We start from the raw sequence: 23,012 nt of genomic DNA, 5'->3' as shown, positions 1-23,012 counted from the left end.
ATGGGTCCTTTACCAGGAGAAAATAACTCCTCTTTGAATAAATTCTTTCCTGCTTATTATAAAACTAGGCCTTTAGTTAGCAAGAATAAGATAGACGATGAAGGTCACCCAGTCTCAGCCAACCCTGATAGCCCATAAGAGACCTCAACTGAAACTCCTTTGGCCTTAGAGAAAATTAGGTTAAACTATGTAACCAATTTTGTGAAAGTCTTTAGGTCAATCCCTTTAGCAAAGGTTCCTGAATTGTATTATGCTTGGCTAACGAAGGTAGAAAAGCAAAAAGCGCCTTTCTGGAAACAACTAGGGATTTATGATTTAATCCAATTATCCAAAACAGGTTTAGAATATAACCAAACCATGTTAGTAGCGTCAGTTTACTTCTGGGATGCTTCTCACAATACTTTTCACCTTCCATGCGGGATGGTTACCCCTACCCTCTTCGATGTAGCTGCCATTACAGGGCTTCGACCAACTGAGGAAACCTTCGACCCTAATTTCATGGATACTGACACCATCAATTTTAATGAAGCAATCGTCACCTATACTGCCTTCATTCAACAATACCACAACGAAACGGACCCAGATGTTTCTGACGAAGAACACATAGCATTTCTAGCACTTTGGCTCTCGAGATGTGTCTTTTGCTCTAGGTCCATACAAGTAGCAAAAAGATATCTTTGCATGGCTAACCAGTTAAATGCTGGGATAAAGTTAAACCTAGGCCAATTAATTCTAGGATTTCTTTATGAGAATCTTGGTGAAGCAACGAACCTCGTTAAGAACTACAAAACAGGATCTCTTCTTTTCGCTGGTCCTTTCTGGTTGCTGCAACTATGGCTTAATGCCACTTTCGAGGCTCACCTCCCATATAAAATGTTGTGGATGAAGAAAGTGCAGCCATAAAGGATCGAACAGTGGAAGGAACCAGATTGACTTACCTAACTCCAAAGGAAGAAAGTGGCAAACTTCGTGAAACCTTCCTGGCATTCATAATGATGTTCGCTGAACGTCATCAATTCACTCCTTCGATGGTTCCACTCGTACAACGTAAGGTGGGTCCCGAATGGTTTACTCGAGAATTTCCAGCAACTTCTCCTGATCAACAAGCTGAATCTATGGCCATTTGGGAAGCTTTCCTCACCCCAAAGTTGTTATATCACCGACCCCGATCTCCCAAAAGTCATTGCTGTCTCCTCTGCTATCAACCAAATCTGGTTTCAAGACAATTTGGGTTGGTTCAAACCAAACCAAAGTGTTTGTATGACAAAAAGAATCACATGTGTCTACACACTTCGCATCTGGCAGAAGATGAATATGAATAAAAAATCTCCCGATATGTTGGCATTACCACTTTGTCTCCCGTTTCCTTCGAGCCTGCTTTTTATTCTACCATAGATTTTCATCAATGGTGGACAGAATATTATTCTGCGCAAATCTTCAATGCTGAAAGCCTTACTCGGGAACTAACTGCAGCTTTTGCTGATGTGCAGGAGAATTTCCAGAAAGGTACTTCGACTCATATTAAAGAAATTCAAGCATTTCAAAAGTTATTTGAAACTATCTACAGGCCTGATGACCTTAGTCGGACCGTTCGCGAGGCTGCGGTTACTTTACGTGAAAAGTTTTCTGCTAAACTGGATAAGTTGAAATTGCCTACGTCTGTTCGACCTGAACTACGTTACAAAGTGGCTTTTGAACTTCATCCTCCAAAATTTCCTCCACTACCTAGTGCTGATTTCGGTGTGGCTTTAAGCCCTCCTTTTCCAGACTGGTTTGTGTGTGGGAATCCCATGAAAATTCTTCAGGAACAAACTAAAAAACGCGCTGAACGAGTGGTCCCGACTAAGCACACCTTGGATACTTTCAAAGGACATCTTCATATAGATCTTTAGCACGTTCGCATTTTGACTCCAATACCTGAAGGTTGGGGTTTAGACAATCCTTCGACTAATTCCTCCTTTTTCATTGAAATACTGATTTATATTTTGTTCACAGCTGTTGCTCGAAAGATACTGTAACGCCCGGAAAATAAGTATATACTTGATTTGGACGTTTGTGACGTTTATTGGAATTGTACCGTTTTTGGAGTTGTTTCAGTCGGTATTAGTTCGGGATGGCGGACTAATATTTAATTGAAGGTTTTCATATTTTTTTGGTACCGGAAATATTATTAAGGTAATATTCCGCGTTTTGGGGCGTTTGAACGATATTTGAGCGTAGGGGCATTTTGGTCATTTCCGCGGGATAGATATTTTCCTTATAAGAAGGAGATATTTGTGAGAAAGGAAAGAGAATGGAAAGAAAAAGAAGAGAAAGAAAGAGAAGAGAAGAAGAAGGAGAGCAAAGGGGAAAACAAGAGAAAATGGAGGATTCTCAACCGAATCGAGTTCCGATCGTTGCTATAGCAAGGTAAGAGGGTGAATCTAATTTATCTTGGATGTATGATTCTTATAGTCTTGTTCTCGTTCTTGTTCTTGTTCTTCTTGTTCCAATTTCCACAATTTTCTTGTGTGATCTTTGTTTGATCTAAGTTTGTTTGAGAATGATTGTATGATGAATAAATGATATCCTTGTTGTGTTGTGGTGATTGATCATGCTTTCTTTTCCATTTCTATGGCTTGATTGAGTTTGGGTAAAAAGTTAGGTTTTGGGATAGATTGATGAATTAACCATGAAAGTGTGATAATAGGTTGTTTCCATGGTTTGTATGTGTTGTATTGGTGTTGTAATGATGTTTAGGAGTGGTTTTGGTAGGTATAAGGGGCCTGGAATCGTTCTGGTTCGTTTTGGTTTTTTCTGGGTTTACGCAGGTCCGCTGAGCGGAGGTGGGTCCGCTGAGCGGAGGTCCTGTTGCAGAAAATTCTCTGCCGAGGTCCGCTGAGCGGAGCTGAAGCGGATGACAGCTTTTTCTGTTTTTCCAAAACTTCGAAACTTCGTAACTCTTGAACCGTAACTCCGATTTTGTCGCCGTTCGAAGCGTTGGAAAGCTAACGCAATAACCTATATTATTATCTAATTAAATGATTAATAGGATGTGTTCTCCTATTATTTTTATTAGGATCAAGTGATGAGTTGTGTAGTATGTTCAATTATCCAACTTTGAAACCTTGTAACTTTTAATTCGTAGCTCCGTTTCGTACGCCGTTCGAAGTGTTAGGAAGCTAGTTGGATGTTCTATACGATAGTATAGGCTTGGTTAGCTTGTTATTGATTGGTTATGAGGTGTTGTTGATGAAAACACATAATTGTTTATATGCGCGATATGATTGGTAAATAATCATAGTGCTTGGTTGTAATTGTTAATGATGTAGGATGTAGTAGTGGTTGGTTGATTTGCATAAATGGTTTTGTGAACTAGTGCATGATAAATCATGATGATGCGTTGTGTGAATGTTGTCGTAATGGTACGAGGTATGTGATTAGTTGTCGATAACATGAGATCATGTTCATATGTGTTATGTATTAATGAATGTTCGTTCTTGATGTGAGACGATGTTTGGTTGTTTGTTATTAACATGATGTATGGCCTTATGGCAAGTAATTGTTGTGATGAGAATGATGTATTATCATTGTTGAAATGTTGTTATTACAACTTGTGGATGATGTATTGATGAAGTTGTGGGCCGATGGCCAATACTAATTTGATGTGTATAAGTGTGTTATACGTTCATCTATGCCGATGTGGCCAGTATGTTTGAACGGTGAATGTGTGCTGTGTGCTTATTAATGCCTGTGTGGTAAGTATGGTGTGATATAATTGATAACGATGTTATTAATTGGTGATGTATCCTTTTGGATAGAATATAAACGGTGTAACGTGGGTATGTGACCGTGTTATATTATTGATGATGTTGTTGTCGTGTAATAGAGTCATATATTTGCACAGCATAACATTTCATTACGTTAATGGCGGAATGCTATTAGCAGGTGGCCTGTATTGGCAATTATTACCAGTGGGGGCTTAATGCTCGGTAAAAAGGTGTATTTGCCCTAGTGGCAAGAGGTCATCAGTGGGGGCTAAATGCTCGATGACGTTTAGTCGTAGCTTGATGCTCGACAAAGGTGTATTTTCCTGAGGGAAAGAAGTCCCAGCATAATGCTCGGCAAAGGTGTATTTGTCATAATGACAAGGGGAGTTTTACTCCGGATTTGGTACCACATGCATATGCATAGTCGAGTCTCATTCATCATTGTCGGTCTTTATAATTTATGTTATCATTCATGTGTCACATTACTTATATATTGATTGTGGTTGAATGAGTGGATTACTTTGTTGTATGATTCTTGATGATACTTGTTGGCATTACTATAATTGTCATGCTTTCATTATGAATTATATTCTCACCCTTCTGCTGATTTGATGCTTGAGTGGTATCCTGCAGATTAGCCGCTTTGGAAGTCTTTTGGATAAGGTAGTTCTCCAGTTGGTCTTGTCGGTCGCTCTGATATGTAACACTGGGTAGTCGGGAGTCTGTTGTTATTTATTTGTATATGACTCTTTTGAACATGTATATGTGATAACGTGCCATTGTATATTGTAAACACATTATTTTGGAAAACTCCTCTTTGAGAGTGAGAGCTATACGTATATATATATATATGTTCATATCTTCCGTGTGTTATGTATCATGTTATTGGCAGGTGTGTATGCTTTTGACATCGGTGATGTCCGTTTGTTTTCCAGGTGTTTGTTTGGTTACTTAGTGTAACATCCTAATTGCGTTGTATGAAATTTTAAATACTCTGATATTTGTACCTATATGCCTGGGTAGAATTGGGGTGTTACATTAGTGGTATCAGAGCAGGTCGGTCTGTTCGGCCAGTGTTGTCTAATGTTGTTTAATTCCTCAGTACGTGATAAGTGTGTGGAGCACTGTCAGTACTTGTTGTGCCTCTAGCCGGTTGTATGCAGGAGTGGTTTGCAGCTAAGTGGGGGAGAACATATGCTTCTCGGATATGTTTCAGTTGCAAGATGTTAGTATGCTACTGAGGGCAGCAGTACTAGTGTTGTTGGAATTTGTTGTTTTCTGAAGTGAAGGCGACTTGGACTTAAGACTTTGGTTGTTAATCAAGTTGGAGTGTCTCGGAGTAGATTTTGGTTATTTCTAAGAATTAGGAGTATGAAGAGTTGAGTAGGATCTCGGGAATTTTATTCTTGGGATTTGTTAGAAGTGTTTTGGTACGTAGCTACAAGACGTCGGTGTTAGCTGGTTCAGATGATCTTGAGAGATTTGTGAATTATGGAATCATAGTGCTTCTGTGCTATGAGCAAAAGTTGGAAAAGAATATTATTAATGTTAGTACTGATAGTTTATACTCTATTATGATTGTCGGCTACCTATTGACAAATTGAGGACTTGATCACCCTTAATCTCTTGTTGATAGTAGACGGGATCGTATTGGACGTGATAGGCTTATCTGGCTAGTTTGATAATATTGGAAGTGAATGAGTCGGTGCAAGGTGGTACGACGTTGTTTATGTTGTCGACGACTTTGGATGTTCTTGAGAAAGAGCAATTGTGGGAATTGCGGATAGTTGCGCATTTGTATAAGTATTTCTTGAAGGTTTCATTGATTCATCGTCGAAAAGAGGAATTTCGTCTTGGAGTTCTATTTTGACGGATTTAGTTCCTAGAACTATTGTTGTGTCGAGGGTTCCGTATCGGATGCCAACTTCTGAGTTGAAAGAGTTGAGGAGTCAACTAAAGGATTTTCTTGAGAAGAGGTTTGTTCGTTCGAGTGTGTCGCCGTAGGGTGCACGTGTTTTGTTGGTTAAGAAGGAAGGTTCTACGAGGCTTTGTGTCAATTTTAGACAATGGAGAAAAGTGACAATTAAGGAAAAGTATCCACTTTCGAGGATTGATATTTTGATGGATCAAGTTGGTTTGAGCTTGTTTGTTTTGCAAGTTTGATTTGAGGTATAGGTATCATCAGTGTGAAGATGATCATGCTAAGTACTTGAGAATTGTTTTGTCCGTGTTGGGAAGAAGAAGTTGTTTGCTAAGTTTCCTTATGTGAGTTTTTGGTTGAGTGAAGTGAATGTTCAAGGGGTAAGTGGTGGTTTATGCCTTTATGCGAGTTAAGATTTTTGAAAGGATTTATCTGTCACCAGATTTAGAGTTGGCAGTTGTTATTTCTGTTTGGGAAATTTGAAGGCACTAATTATTCGGATCGAGATTTGTGTGTGTAAGTGACTACAAGAGTTTGAAGCATTCGTTTGAACAGAACGAGTTGAATATGAGAACCATTGCATACGTCTATGTGGATGATTCGAGTATTGTGATTGTTGGAACAGTTGTGAGATTTGAGTTTGGTTCGTAAAGTGACTTCTTCAGGTGTTGAGCTTTATAGGTGAAAGCTTACTTATGGTATTCTTGATGAGATTAGAAAAGGTCAGAAATCGGATTTGAATGGGTTGATAAGATGACATTTATTAGTCAAAGATAAAGATGGTGATCTTCGGATTGATAAGAGCAATGTCATGGGATGTCATGATCAAGGTTGTATTCCTAATGTTCGGATTTGAAAAGAGGACTTTGGATGGAGTGCGTCATAGTGATTTGAGTATTCATCCTGATGCTACTAAGAGATATCAAGATTTGAGAAGGTCATTTTTAGTGGCAAGGTAATGAAGGAGGATATGAAGGGTTTTTTTTTATTCGTGTTTGACTTGTCAGGAGTCGTCTGGTTTCATGTAACTGTTATCCATTCCTGAGTAGAAGTGGAATAGCATTTCTATGGATTTTGTTTCTGGTTTTCCGAGGACATCGGGTAATTGTGAGGTGATTTGGGTTATTGTGGATATATTGACGAAATCTGCTCACGTTATTTCGATAAGAATGGATTAACCGATGGAAGTACTTGCAAGTTGTATATTGGTCAGACTGAGAGGACGGTTTGGTCACTTAAGGATCTATGAGGGCTTGTGTTGTGAAACAATGATGTGTTTGGATTAGCTTTTTGCCTTTGATTGGATAATACAAAGACTTTTGTCTGGTGTGCAAGCTGACACAGCAGATTAAGAGGTTGAGTATGTTAAGAGAGAATAATGAGTTTCTGGTGAATACTAGAAGGAGCTGGAAGATGGTTATGGAATTGGTAAATCTGTTTGTTATGGGAAATCAGAGTGCGCATCGGAAGCGTGAAATGGCGCGGTTCGTATATGTGTGTGTGAATTGTTAGAGTTCAAATTGTGGACAGTGGATGTGGTAGGAATTATAAGACCACCAGATGTTTTGGTTACATGTTTGACTGCTATGTCTTGGCATGGTTATTTGGATGTTGTGCGACCGGGTTGTTGTCTGTGTCTTGATTATTTCTTGTGATTTGGTGTTAGTCGATGAGTGCATTGTATGGGCATTGCATGTCGTTGTCGTTGTTGTGTTTTGGTTGTTTTGCTTTTAGCTAGAGTAATTCGTTGTTTGGCGCTGATTGTGTCGTTGCTTTCGTGGCTTGATAGTTGGTTAGTCGGAGGCGAGAGCGTATCCAAGTTCATTTGTGTTTGGGATATTTCCGAGGACGGAAATCTTCTAAGTGGGGGAGAGTTGTAACGCCCGGAAAATAAGTATATACTTGATTTGGACGTTTGTGACGTTTATTGGAATTGTACCGTTTTTGGAGTTGTTTCAGTCGGTATTAGTTCGGGATGGCGGACTAATATTTAATTGAAGGTTTTCATATTTTTTTGGTACCGGAAATATTATTAAGGTAATATTCCGCGTTTTGGGGCGTTTGAACGATATTTGAGCGTAGGGGCATTTTGGTCATTTCCGCGGGATAGATATTTTCCTTATAAGAAACAGATATTTGTGAGAAAGGAAAGAGAATGGAAAGAAAAAGAAGAGAAAGAAAGAGAAGAGAAGAAGAAGGAGAGCAAAGGGGAAAACAAGAGAAAATGGAGGATTCTCAACCGAATCGAGTTCCGATCGTTGCTATAGCAAGGTAAGAGGGTGAATCTAATTTATCTTGGATGTATGATTCTTATAGTCTTGTTCTCGTTCTTGTTCTTGTTCTTCTTGTTCCAATTTCCACAATTTTCTTGTGTGATCTTTGTTTGATCTAAGTTTGTTTGAGAATGATTGTATGATGAATAAATGATATCCTTGTTGTGTTGTGGTGATTGATCATGCTTTCTTTTCCATTTCTATGGCTTGATTGAGTTTGGGTAAAAAGTTAGGTTTTGGGATAGATTGATGAATTAACCATGAAAGTGTGATAATAGGTTGTTTCCATGGTTTGTATGTGTTGTATTGGTGTTGTAATGATGTTTAGGAGTGGTTTTGGTAGGTATAAGGGGCCTGGAACCGTTCTGGTTCGTTCTGGTTTTTTCTGGGTTTACGCAGGTCCGCTGAGCGGAGGTGGGTCCGCTGAGCGGAGGTCCTGTTGGAGAAAATTCTCTGCCGAGGTCCGCTGAGCGGAGCTGAAGCGGATGACAGCTTTTTCTGTTTTTCCAAAACTTCGAAACTTCGTAACTCTTGAACCGTAACTCCGATTTTGTCGCCGTTCGAAGCGTTGGAAAGCTAACGCAATAACCTATATTATTATCTAATTAAATGATTAATAGGATGTGTTCTCCTATTATTTTTATTAGGATCAAGTGATGAGTTGTGTAGTATGTTCAATTATCCAACTTTGAAACCTTGTAACTTTTAATTCGTAGCTCCGTTTCGTACGCCGTTCGAAGTGTTAGGAAGCTAGTTGGATGTTCTATATGATAGTATAGGCTTGGTTAGCTTGTTATTGATTGGTTATGAGGTGTTGTTGATGAAAACACATAATTGTTTATATGCGCGATATGATTGGTAAATAATCATAGTGCTTGGTTGTAATTGTTAATGATGTAGGATGTAGTAGTGGTTGGTTGATTTGCATAAATGGTTTTGTGAACTAGTGCATGATAAATCATGATGATGCGTTGTGTGAATGTTGTCGTAATGGTACGAGGTATGTGATTAGTTGTCGATAACATGAGATCATGTTCATATGTGTTATGTATTAATGAATGTTCGTTCTTGATGTGAGACGATGTTTGGTTGTTTGTTATTAACATGATGTATGGCCTTATGGCAAGTAATTGTTGTGATGAGAATGATGTATTATCATTGTTGAAATGTTGTTATTACAACTTGTGGATGATGTATTGATGAAGTTGTGGGCCGATGGCCAATATTAATTTGATGTGTATAAGTGTGTTATACGTTCATCTATGCCGATGTGGCCAGTATGTTTGAACGGTGAATGTGTGCTGTGTGCTTATTAATGCCTGCGTGGTAAGTATGGTGTGATATAATTGATAACGATGTTATTAATTGGTGATGTATCCTTTTGGATAGAATATAAACGGTGTAACGTGGGTATGTGACCGTGTTATATTGTTGATGATGTTGTTGTCGTGTAATAGAGTCATATATTTGCACAGCATAACATTTCATTACGTTAATGGCGGAATGCTATTAGCAGGTGGCCTGTATTGGCAATTATTACCAGTGGGGGCTTAATGCTCGGTAAAAAGGTGTATTTGCCCTAGTGGCAAGAGGTCATCAGTGGGGGCTAAATGCTCGATGACGTTTAGTCGTAGCTTGATGCTCGACAAAGGTGTATTTTCCTGAGGGAAAGAAGTCCCAACATAATGCTCGGCAAAGGTGTATTTGTCATAATGACAAGGGGAGTTTTACTCCGGATTTGGTACCACATGCATATGCATAGTCGAGTCTCATTCATCATTGTCGGTCTTTATAATTTATGTTATCATTCATGTGTCACATTACTTATATATTGATTGTGGTTGAATGAGTGGATTACTTTGTTGTATGATTCTTGATGATACTTGTTGGCATTACTATAATTGTCATGCTTTCATTATGAATTATATTCTCACCCTTCTGCTGATTTGATGCTTGAGTGGCATCCTGCAGATTAGCCGCTTTGGAAGTCTTTTGGATGAGGTAGTTCTCCAGTTGGTCTTGTCGGTCGCTCTGATATGTAACACTGGGTAGTCGGGAGTCTGTTGTTATTTATTTGTATATGACTCTTTTGAACATGTATATGTGATAACGTGCCATTGTATATTGTAAACACATTATTTTGGAAAACTCCTCTTTGAGAGTGAGAGCTATACGTATATATATATGTTCATATCTTCCGTGTGTTACGTATCATGTTATTGGCAGGTGTGTATGCTTTTGACATCGGTGATGTCCGTTTGTTTTCCAGGTGTTTGTTTGGTTACTTAGTGTAACATCCTAATTGCGTTGTATGAAATTTTAAATACTCTGATATTTGTACCTATATGCCTGGGTAGAATTGGGGTGTTACAGATACAAATCAAGGAAGCCCCTGTACAAAAGGGTTCTGGAACTTCGAGGAACACCAGGGCGAGTGGGAGTGATTTTGTCACCACTGGCAAGAAACCTACGGTACATGGATACCTTATATTTTAACTTGTGAAATTTAATGAATATCACTCACTTGGTTTTAATATGTACTTCAGAGCTCGAAACCTCCAGCGCCTTCGAAGCGAAAAGTTCCTCCAACAGCCGACTCAGACGATGAAGATAAATCTCCTCCTCGCACCAGACAAACGATAAAGAAAAGACAGAAAGCTGCCACCCCTTTAGCCAAAGGAAAGGGATATGGGACTTCGAAGCTCACTTCTTCGAGTGACAAGGTATCTTCTGAGGACTCACCCTTGAAGGCGGCTAGCACTATCCCCATTGTGGAGAGTTATAACTCCAGCCCAGACAACATTCCGACCAAGGTATTTTGGGTTTCACAATTTAACCATTTCTTTACACTCTAATTCTAATGATTAAATTCATATTTTACCCTGTAAATGTAGGATGATGCTGGTACCGCTACTTCTGATCTCAAAGCCTCAAGTTTACATATTGACCTTGACAAACTTCGAGGTAAATGTCTGCTCTTTCGAATGACAGATGAATTTTCTGCCTTTTTCGTTTTAATCGATCCTGACTGTCCATCACAGGTGTTTCTCAACACAAATCTCATGTGCTTTCTCCCGTTCTCGAAGACACTCAACCTCTTGCGACCATCATTCCGACTACGTCTGCTGAAGAAAGCCATTCAAATGATGAGTCTCCACCCATTCATCAAGATGAAACTATGGAGGAAAGTCCGCAATGTTCGAATAATATTAACGCGGCTGGACAACCAACTGGAAGCGAAGACACTATATCTGAACAAGATGTTGCAGAAGAAACTTCCAAACTGCCTACACCTGGTTCTGATGAAACTTCGAACCTTGGGACTACAGTCACTCCTGTGACTACTTCGAAGCAAGCCCCTGCGATGCCTACTCCCTCAGAACTAGAGCAACTCAAGAAAACAGATCTTGTGAGCTTCCTCAAGACCATGATGAGTATCGATAGCGCTTCGTCCCTTGGAACTCCTTCGACTGTCTTGGAAGGTGCTGGTGACAAGGATGATATTCCCAAACTCCTTCATCAGATAAGGGAGAGGTTCTTTGAAACCAACCTCGTCGAAGCTCTCAACAAGGATTCCACCAAATATTATGGTCTAAACAACCTTCTGCAAAAAGTGGACTTACTTCTTGTTCCAGTGGAAATCTCAGAGGTAATTATTTTATTGAGTTCTCTGATTGAACAACTCCAATCTAATCTCCTTCGAAAACTAGATATTGACGGACAACTCACAGCAAAAATGACTTCTCACAGTTCTTCATGGGAAGCTGCTAACAATGCAACGAAGAAGGCTGACACCCTTAAGCTCGAGCGTTCGAAGAACCAACGAGAATATGAAGAGTGTGAGTGTTAGCTGAAGATTTCGTTTTGCAAACATGGTCCTTCGAAGGATAAAAACTCGAAGGAAGGATGGTTACTGATGACCATCTTTGAAGATAAAAATGGCTCCTGATGGCCATGCTTCGAGAATGAAGATTTCTAAGTTATAACGAAGATAGTGAATGCTGAAGCTAGTAGGAGTATATGTCTTCGAAGACTTAGACAGATTTCGTGAAATATGTTAAGTATTGACACTTAGCGTGCTTTTGTAGTGTTTTAATGTTAAATACACTGCCACGCGTCGAAGAAGGACTTAGGCGGGAGGATTTGAAATTCGAAGACGGTTTCGTAACTGTCTAAAGACAGATGGCGTTCCTGAGGTTCTTATGAGAAACGTGGCATTAGATTAGCGTAGGACTGTTAAGGTCGAAACTAGTATAAATAAGGGTCTTAATATTAGGATTCTGTGTGTTCATTTTGTACAAATCACTCACATATTACTCAAGTATCAAGTGTTAAAGAGAAAGAGTTCGCTGAGAAATGTACGTATGACACCACCATTTTAATACATGTGTATTTTCCCTTTATTTTCAAGTATCTTTCAATATTATTGCATTTCGTTTACTTCTTGCCATTTACGTTTTTGTACTCATTATTTTCATGTCATTTATCTTTGAAGTATTTAACATTTCTGCACTTTAAGATTTTTGCACTTTTACAGTTTCGTCTCATATTTTATCTTGACTTACCTTTCGCTGAAGTTATACTCACGTGTATAACGAAGTGATTGCTAATTTTGTTTGTTTAGTTCGAAGTAATTCTTATTGACAAGATGAATCATAGATATGGTTCGAATGACCATCAATAACAATCTTTTTGACTATGTCCTAGGATCAATCTAGTCGATCCTGCGAGTAACCAAATCATATTTATTATAGTTTGGAAGACTAGCGGTTGTTTACCGGAAATCACCGTAAACAAATTGGCACGCCCAGTGGGACAGTGTCAAGCAGATTGTTTTTAATCAATTGTTTTATTTTTGTCTAGACAATATCAAGACCTTGTATGAACCTTAGGAACGGTAAGTTAACGAATAGTGCACAACCGATTCCCAAACGAAGGTACAACAAGAAAATGGCCGTTACGACCAGTGCAGGGGGAGATCAAGATCCCCCACAAGGCTCAGGATCAGGAGCGGCAAATTCGACTTCTACTCAAGGAGCACGGGATATACCGGGTCCAAATGGATCGAGACCTGCAGATAATTCCCAGGCTATGCCTGAGAATAATACAGGACCATCAGGGACTATTCCAGTTTCAGTGTCGACCACCGCACCTTCATCCACAAGCGCGGAGGAGATGCCACTTTCCTCGACAAATGCTGCAAATAACTTATTTAACCAGGGGTCGAACTCTGCTTTCGAATGGAGGCCAAATTACCCATACGGAATGCCATACCCATTTAGAACAGGCGTACGAGGGGCAGGACCTACATATGCTATAACTAACAATGCGACGTTTTCGCCAAATGTTGGTTCAGTGGGTCGAAGTGCACACAATACTGGCTTTTCTGCCCAAATACCCAATTTTACCACAAATAATCAAGCAGCATTCCGGCAAGAAATGGATGCAAGCAACCATGATATGTTAGGGGTCTTGGCCAAAGAATTGGCTTCAATTTTGAATCCACTAGCAACAAATATCACTAGTACGAATCGGGAAAACGTGGAGATTTTCCAAAAGATATCATCTCAAATGAATCGAATGGCAGATTTCATGGGAGTTCCACCACCTAGACGAAAAGACAAGCAACCTTTGAATCAAGAAGAGAGGCCCATTTTGGAACGTATACAAGATGTGGTTCCCCCGTCTAGGACAGCCACTAAGAATGTAGGTGCCCCACAGAGAACAGAAACGATCGAAGGGACTCAAGTAATAAACTTAGAGGCTTCGAATCAAAGAACTGTCCCCGTTCGACAGGAAACGGAAGAAGATCGACCCAGATTAAGGATTGTGGGTAGGAACGAACATCCAGATGAAATCGTCCAGAGAGTCAGAAGAGAAAATCTGGCTACAGAAAATAACCTAACTGCCATGATAGAAAGGGTTATGGCCAATAACGGCCTTAGTACTGGACTTCGACGTCCAAATTATACATACCCCATATCAGATTATATCATGCAAACAGAGTTGCCTAGAGGCACTAAAGTACCCAAGTTCACAAAGTTTTCAGGCGAAACTAGCGAGTCAACTGTGGAACATATCGCCAGATACTTGACAGAGGCAGGAGACTTAGCAGGGAACGAGGATTTAAGGATCAAATATTTCCCTAGTTCGCTAACAAAGAATGCTTTCATTTGGTTCACTACTTTGCCACCAAATTCGATAGATGCTTGGGCACACTTAGAAAGGTTGTTCCATGAACAATTCTACATGGGTCAAACCAAGATAAGTTTGAAAGAATTGGCCAGTATTAAGAGGAAGTTTACAGAACCAATTGATGATTACTTAAATAGGTTCCGACTGTTGAAATCAAGGTGTTTCACAACAGTCCCAGAGCATGAACTAGTCGAAATGGCTGCGGGTGGTCTAGATTATTCAATTAGGAAGAAACTAGATACTCAATACCTTAGGGATATGGCCCAGTTGGCAGATAGGGTTCGACAAGTCGAACGCTTGAAGGCAGAAAAGGCTAAGGCAAATAAAAACTATAAAAAGGAAAGGGTAGCGTACATCGAAGCGGAGGACGCTGATGATGAGTCTTTTAACGACTCATACAACCCTGAAGAAGTCTAAATAGATTTGGCTGAACTGAAGGAAGCGCCACCTTATGCCTGTAAACTACTCAACCCTGCAAATGGAAAAAACCCAGTAGAAAGCGATAAGAACGATAGATTCCCTAAGAAAACTTACACATTCGACGTCACCAAGTGTGATGAAATATTTGATTTACTAGTAAAAGATGGCCAAATGATACTGCCTCCAAATTCCAAAATTCCTCCGTTAGAACAACGGAAGAAGAGAGGTTTTTGTAAATATCATGGTTTTTTGGGCCATAAAACCTCACAATGTTTTCTTTTCAGGGATTTAATTCAAAATGCTATCAAAGATGGGAGGTTGAAATTTGCTGACAAGACCAAGAGCCACATGAGGGTCGACACAAATCCTCTGAACATTGCTGACGCTAGCCTCTGTGAGCCATTGGATATCAACATGGTAGAGGCATCTGAAGTCGAAGTTACGGAAACTAAAACGGTGTTCAATGGAGAGCAGGCTACTGAAAGCCTAAATGATGATGCAATATTTAATAATGATGTTGAAGAATCTTCCAAGACAGAGATAACTGAGGGTTCGAGGGGAGATAACAGCAAGGCCACTGAAGACCTCAGGGTGAAGCTCCAGAAAATCCAGATCTCTGAAGTTCCTCCAGCAGTTGTTAACATGGTCAGCGCCAGACGTCCAACGTCTGAATTTGGCGAATTGGAGACATGGTTGACAAGGCAAAAGGGGGGCATTGAAATTCCTCCAAGAGGAGAAAGCCTCAAGGACTACCTCTGGAATTGTCATGAAAGGAATGGCGGAAAACAATGGATGTGTCCAAGATGTTCGATCATGCTGAATTGAAGGGTCGAAGCTAACATCGAAAGGGCTCGACGCGAAAGATGGGAACACCCTGGGAGAGAACCAAACCCTCTGATACAAGTGTACCCAAAGATGGAGGAAAGCTTAGTGGGATTTTTGGTCAGATGTCACAGGGAAAACACTGAAGTTGCACTTTGTCCCAGATGTGGGGCAGTCTATGATGAAATGCTGGCACGATCATTCGAACGTGTGTACTGCTACATGGGTCGAGAAACTCAAGGATTGCGTCCTAACCTATACGGTTTCGACATATGGACCCCAACGAAAAGACCCGATAGCCCACATCCTAGAGCTCGAAGGGTAACATTCACAGTTCCTGCGGATGTACCCAGTGACAGATGGGTGCAAGTTGGTGCAAGAACCAACAAATGGCGAAGTTGGGACCAAGGAGGAAGGACTGCAATGGCATATAGGAAGCAATTCCAAAAACCAAATCGAGAGATGTATCGATTGGAGAATTACAAAGGAAAAAATCCTATGTTCCGATCCCAGTGGAGAAGGCACCAGAGAATGAAAAAAGCTCAAAGGGAATATAGGCCAAGAGAAGCTGGAGAGTCTAGTAGCAACCAAGTCCCACATCAGGGGGCAAAGTCAAGCAAACCTCCGGTGGAACGCAGACTATTCGAAGCTGAAAAGATCTTGGATGAAGAAGAAAAGATGCACTCCAGTTCTTGGAAAGAAGAAGATAGAATGACAAATGATTTCGATTCTGATGGGGTGTCATCTATAAACCTCAAATGCAACGTTGTGTCTGTGCTCCCTCATGAGTTTAATCAGGAAACTGAAGTTGAAGACTGCGAAGAGGCTGATATCGAAGAAATGGCGAAACACAGACCTGTGTGTTACTATGTGCTGAATAATGGTGCAGTTGAAGAACAGAACGCTTTCTTCGAGAGGCCCGATGAAGGTATGCGAAATCACTTGAAACCACTCTATATAAGGGCTAAAATTGAAAATGTTGGCATTAATAAAGTCCTAGTCGATGGGGGGGCAGCAGTGAACCTAATGCCCCAATACATGCTGAAAAGAATTTGTATGTTCGATACTGATATAAGGCCACACAACATGGTTTTATCTAACTACGAAGGCAAGATAGGACAAACACTAGGAGTTGTTCAGGTGAATTTAACCGTGGGATCAGTCACGAGGCCAACTATGTTTATGGTTATACCAGCAAAAGCAAACTACAACCTTTTGCTTGGGAGAGAGTGGATCCATGGAGTTGCAGCTGTGCCTTCAACAATGCATCAGAGGGTAACCATTTGGAGAGAAGATGGTATAGTAGAGAATATCGAAGGGGATCAGAGCTACTATATGGCTGAAGTTAACCAAGTTAATAAAACTAACTTCGATAGAAACTTGGCAAACATAGGTCCTTGTCATGCTGTAGAGGAGATGTATACCCCAAATAAGAATGCGTTGTACTATTTAACAATACACCTAAATGGATTCCAGTGGGACAGAGAGATCATGGATGGTCCAACAGATACAGCACCATTGGAGAATTATCCACCAATACGGCCAACAGGCTGGGACGATGACATTAATAATGTCTGAGTCCTCCTTCTTCGAAAATATTTCGGCTTACGTAGCCGAGAACAAAAGAAAGGCGGCTCTCGAAGCCGAATTATCAAATGTAATGATTAACATAGTTCTAACCAAAAAAGAAGTGACAGATCCAGAGATACATACGAGTTCTAAATCCCTTGGAGATCCGGTTCAAGTCGAAGAGATCATAGGAGAGGAATCGAGTCAGAGGTTAGACGCAATTTACGATGAAGAGCCTCTGGGATTCGAAAAGGACCCAATGTCATCAAATATAAAGATGTTAGCCCAAGATCCACTCTAAGAAGTAAATCTTGGAGACGAAGGTCAAAAGAGGATAACGTACATCAACGCGAAACTAAAACCAGCACTAAAAGCGACGGTCATCAAAATGTTAAAAGAAAACAAAGATTGCTTTGCTTGGGATTACGATGAGATGCCTGGGCTAGGAAGAGATTTGGTCGAACTAAAATTACCAATAAAAGAAGGGAAGAAACCTATAAAGCAGAATCCCAGGAGGTTCGCGCCGGATATTCATTCAAAGATTAAAGCAGAGGTCGAAAGGCTTCTACGTTGCAAGTTCATCCAAACTACAAGGTATGTTGAATGGATTGCTAATATAGTACCTGTAATTAAAAAGAATGGTTCATTAAGAGTATGCATAGATTTTCGTGATCTCAATGCAGCCACTCCTAAAGATGAATATCCCATGCCCGTGGCATAAATGCTAGTAGACTCAGCCGCAGGCTTCGAGTATTTGAGCATGTTGGATGGATATTCTGGATACAATCAGATCTTTATTGCAGAAGATGATGTATCCAAAACGGCATTTTGTTGCCCAGGGGCAATATGTACTTACGAATGGGTCGTAATGCCTTTTGGTTTAAAAAATGCCGGGGCAACCTATCAAAGAGCAATGAATTCTATATTCCATGACTTTATAGAAACATTCATGCAAGTATATATAGATGACATTGTAGTAAAGTCTACCTCAGATATCAGTCATCTCGATCATCTGGGCCAATCATTCGAAAGAATGAGGAAACATGGCCTGAAGATGAATCCCCTCAAATGTGCTTTCTTTGTGCAGGCAGGTGATTTCTTGGGTTTCGTAGTCCACAAGAAAGGGATAGAAATCAACCAAAATAAGACAAAAGCTATAATGGAAACCAAGTCTCCATCCACGAAGAAAGAACTGCAATCTTTATTGGGAAAGATAAACTTCTTAAGAAGATTTATCTCTAATCTGAGTGGACCCACGCAAGCTTTCTCACCTCTACTATGGCTTAAGCAAGGAAAATTTGAATGGCGTGCTGAACATCAAGAAGCTTTTGATAAAATCAAGCAATACTTGATTCATCCACCAATTTTATCTCCCCCAAATGGGAAGAAACACATGCGCCTATACATTTCAGCTTCAGATAAAACAATAGGCAGCATGTTGGCACAAGAAGATGAAAATGGCATCGAAAGAGCCATTTATTACTTAAGTAGAGTACTCAATGATGCAGAGACTAGATATACCGCGATAGAAAAACTCTGCCTTTGCTTGTATTTCTCTTGTATCAAACTTAAGTATTATATAAAGCCAGTTGATGTTTATGTTTCGTCTCATTGTGATGTTATTAAACATATGTTATCTAAGCCAATATTGCATAGTCGAATTGGTAAATGGGCTTTAGCCCTTACTGAATATTCACTGATATTTCAGCCTCTCAAGGCGATGAAAGGTCAAATTGTGTCAGATTTCATTGTCGACCATGCAGTAGTTGAGAGTCATCAACAGTATGTGGATCTAAAGCCTTGTAAGTTATATTTCGATGGTTCGACTCATAGAGAGGGAACCGGAGTTGGAATACTAATAATTTCTCCTGATGGAATTCCAACAAAGCTTAAGTATAAAATCGAAGGCCCTTTATGCTCCAACAACGAAGCTGAATACGAAGCATTAATCGTTGGACTTGAAGCTTTGTTAGAATTGGGGGCAACCAGAGTCGAAATTAAAGGAGACTCTGAATTGGTCATTAAACAACTGACAAAGGAATACAAATGCATCAAAGAAAATTTGATCATGTACTTTGTCATAGCAAATAGGTTGCTCAAGAAATTCGAATATGTGGAATTAAAACACGTCTCAAGGACCAACAACCAAGAAGCAAATGACTTGGCACAGCTAGCTTCAGGATACAAGGTATCAAAAGAGAAGTTAGAAGAATTGATTGAAGTAAGAGGGAGAGCAATGTCTACTAAACTTTCCCCAAGTGATCTGGAGAATTCACAATTAGGTTACGCCAACAAAGAAGAGTTCGAAATACTAAACATAGACTCATTGGCAGATACAGATTGGAGGAGTCCAATAATAAACTATCTAAAACATCCTTCGATAGATACAGACAGGAAGGTAAAGTATAGAGCCCTGTCATATTTCCTGATGGGAAACGAATTGTTTAAGAAAACTCCTGAAGGTGTATTGTTGAAATGCTTGGGTGAAGCAGAAGCATATTTAGCTCTTTCGAATGTACACAGTGGAGCATGTGGTGCACATCAAGCAGGACACAAAATGAAATGGCTTCTGTTTCCTTACGGAATGTATTGGCCTTCCATGTTAAAAGACTGCATAGAGTTTGCGAAAGGGTGTCAAGAATGTCAAGAATATGCAGGTATCCAACACGCCCCAGCAAACAAATTAAGTACAATAGTGAAACCTTGGCCTTTTAGGGGATGGGCACTAGATTTGATTGGAGAAATTCACCCCAAGTTGTCTAAAGGTCAAAGATACATATTAGTAGGAATAGACTACTTCACAAAATGGGTCGAAGCAATACCACTGGCGAATGTGGATCAAGAGGCCGTGATTGAGTTTATTCAGAAACATATTATATACAGATTTGGAATCCCAGAAAGTATAACTACTGATCAAGGATCGGTCTTTACTGGGCGGAAAATGCAAGACTTCGCCAAAGAAATAGGTTTCAAATTATTTACTTCTACACCTTACTATGCTTAAGCAAATGGACAAGTTGAAGCAGCAAACAAGATAATAATTGGCCTTATCAAAAAACATGTGGGGAAGAAACCCAAGAATTGACATAAAACTTTGGACCAAGCACTTTGGGCTTGTCGAACGTCTCCAAAAGAAGCTACAAATACAACGCCTTTCCAACTAACGTTTGGTCATGACGCAGTACTCCCAATCGAGATATATCTGCAGTCAGTAAGGATACAAAGACAGGCAGATATTCCTCCCAACGTATGCTGGGAGTTAATGATGAATGAGTTAGTAGATCTGGACGAAGACAGACTTCGAGCGTTGGAGATGATAAAAAGACAAAAGGAAAGAGTATCCAGAGCATACAACAAAAAGGTGAAAGGTAAAACCTTTATTAATAATGACCTAGTTTGGAAAGTTATTTTACCTATAGATCGAAAGAATCAGGCACTTGGTAAATGGTCCCCACACTGGGAAGGACCCTTTCGAATCTTAAAGGTATTTTCGAATAATGCTTACGAAATTGAAGAATTAGCAGAAGATCGTAGGATCTTAAGAGTAAACGGGAAATATCTGAAGAGATATAAACCAAGCATGTACGAAGTAAAGATTGCAAAAACGTAGATATTCAAGGTACTACGAAAGCCAAAATGGTCAAACCATTACCAAAATGGCTTTATAATCAAAATATATGATAGGTAAAGTAAAGAGACAGAGAAACACCAAAATATTTGTCATTTAAAAGGCAAAAGTGCATGCATTACAAAAGAGATCTAAGAACGTGACCCAAGAACATTTGAGATTACAAAAAAGAAAACATTAAAACCTAGGGCAAACACTTGCTAATTGATCCTTTGATCTAGTCCTTCTAAGGACAGCACAGGCAAGCTTTTTGCCTCGAACATATATATAGATCCAGAGGTGCGCATCCTCCTCACTATACCCTTTTTAAGGAATATGTAAGAGAGGAGACTCCCATATGGAAGACACGTCACATTCCCTTGACGGGAAGCAGCCATAGAAACGGCTTCAACGAGCCCTTTGAAAATCATCAAGGGAAAGTTGATTTTCTTCCCTCGAAGGCCACAGAGAATGAACTCTAAGTCCTCGACCATGATGCTATTTTCGTCATGCTTCCGAGGATGGAAGTTACCCACAAGCATTTGATGCCAAATCCTTATAACCTTGGCACTGAAAGGATCATTGTCCATGAGAGTCCTCAACAAAAGATGAGTGGTCATGTTGAAGCAGTTATCATCAAAAGTCTCCCCAGAATTGTTACATCTCATCAAGTTAGCAATGGTGGTAGGAGTGATGCTAAGATGAGCATGTCGAACCTCAGAGACTATCGTGGTTCTACCTTCGGGATCTATGCGTAGAGACGCAAACATCTAGAAATCTGCTAGCATGTTAGGGTAAATAGAACCCTCCAGGATTTCGCCATAGTAGAAATCCAGCTCTTGGTTAGCAAAGAGAGTATTGAGGCTGATGAAGTTCTCCTCAAGTTCTTCCTCAGAAATTTTGAACTCCTTTTTGATACAAGCTCTGATGTTGTTATAAGAAAGAGGTACAACCATTTCAAAAAAGAGAGCTTAGAGGAAAAAAGGATACTTTTTCTGTTGTTTGTGTTTAAGGAAATGCAAGAAAAATGAAATTGTAGACGGAAGTTGATAAAACAAGAATGAAGAGATAAATGTGATGTTAAGCCCTTATATAGACCTGGGGCAGTAAGGGGGGGGGGGGTTTAAATTTTAATGATTGATTGGACTGCATTTGGTATTCCAAAAAGAGAAGTTATGGCTTCCGCCGTTTCCCGCCTTGGGAAGTTGAGAAGTAATCATGAAAACTGATGCACGCACGTCTCAAAGAAACGTTTTGAAGAAAGTGACGTCACCATTTAATGATGATTACGGCTAAGGGAGTAGAAACGTCAAGTCTAAGAGTAAGGATGCTGCGAAGGATAGTCAGATCATATGTGTTGCATTAATTGAAATCACTATGGAAAATCTGAAAATATATTTTGGCAGAATCTGAAAGATTTGCTGAAAAATAGTGCTTGCGAATATTGGAAACATGGACAAAGTGAAAAAATAAAAGTCAAGCATACATATATATTTCCATGAAGGGTTTGGTTACAAAACGAAGGTGCAACATTATAACAAAATACAGAGTTTGAGGTAACTAGTTAAAGTCCTCAGGGAGACTATTTTTGATCTTCGAATATTGAGTTTCCCATGAAGACATATGAAGCTCGAGTAATGCCCGTTGTTTCTTCAGTCCTTCAATCTCTGGCACTAACTTTTGGGCAGTTTCGAAATGTTTAATCCCCAATTGCGCCACTTCGAGCAAATCTTGTTGGTTGGCCTTTTGAATGGTTGCCTGACGAGTTTCAGCTTCCTTTATTTTCTCTTCGAGTGCTTTTATCTCTTGTTTCCAGGAGTTGATATTCTTCTCACAGTCGTCATATACTTTCTGATTCTCTGAATGTTTAAGCTGAGGGCCTCACCTTGTTTGGTTGCATCCATAGCAGAGTTCCATGAAGAGTTGTGAGAGGCCATTTTTTCGCTTAACTGATCGTCGACATTTTGTTTTCGAAGAATATTGGCCTGGAGTTGTTCGAATAGAGAACCTAGCAAGACAATTACCTCTGAAACTTATTTTGAGACTTGAAACAAGTCCACTTTCTTCAAAAGTTGATTCAAGCTATGACTCTTAGTAGGATTCTGACTAAGAACATCCGCAAGGTTGGTCTCAAAGAATTTTTCTTTTATCTGACGAAGGAGACCAGGGATGTCCTCCTTGTCACCAGATTCTACAGGAACAGCTGGAGAGACATCAAGTTCAGAAGACGAAGTAGTGTTCACATTCATCATGGCCTTCAGGAAACTGAGGGGGTCAGTTTGCTTAAGCTGTTCCAGTTCTGAAGGAGTAAGTTGCGCAGAGATAGGCGTCGAAGTTTCCCCAGGAGCAAATTTTGTGTCAAAGGTTGAAGTTTCTTGAGGATTGTTTTTATCCGGTTTAGAAATTTCCTCCATGGCATCTTGTTCAGACACAGTATCTTCACTACCATTTGGTCG

Source organism: Vicia villosa, unplaced genomic scaffold, assembly GCF_029867415.1.
Source record: "Vicia villosa cultivar HV-30 ecotype Madison, WI unplaced genomic scaffold, Vvil1.0 ctg.002184F_1_1, whole genome shotgun sequence".
Lineage (NCBI taxonomy): Eukaryota > Viridiplantae > Streptophyta > Magnoliopsida > Fabales > Fabaceae > Vicia > Vicia villosa.
This window is presented reverse-complemented; position numbering follows the sequence as displayed.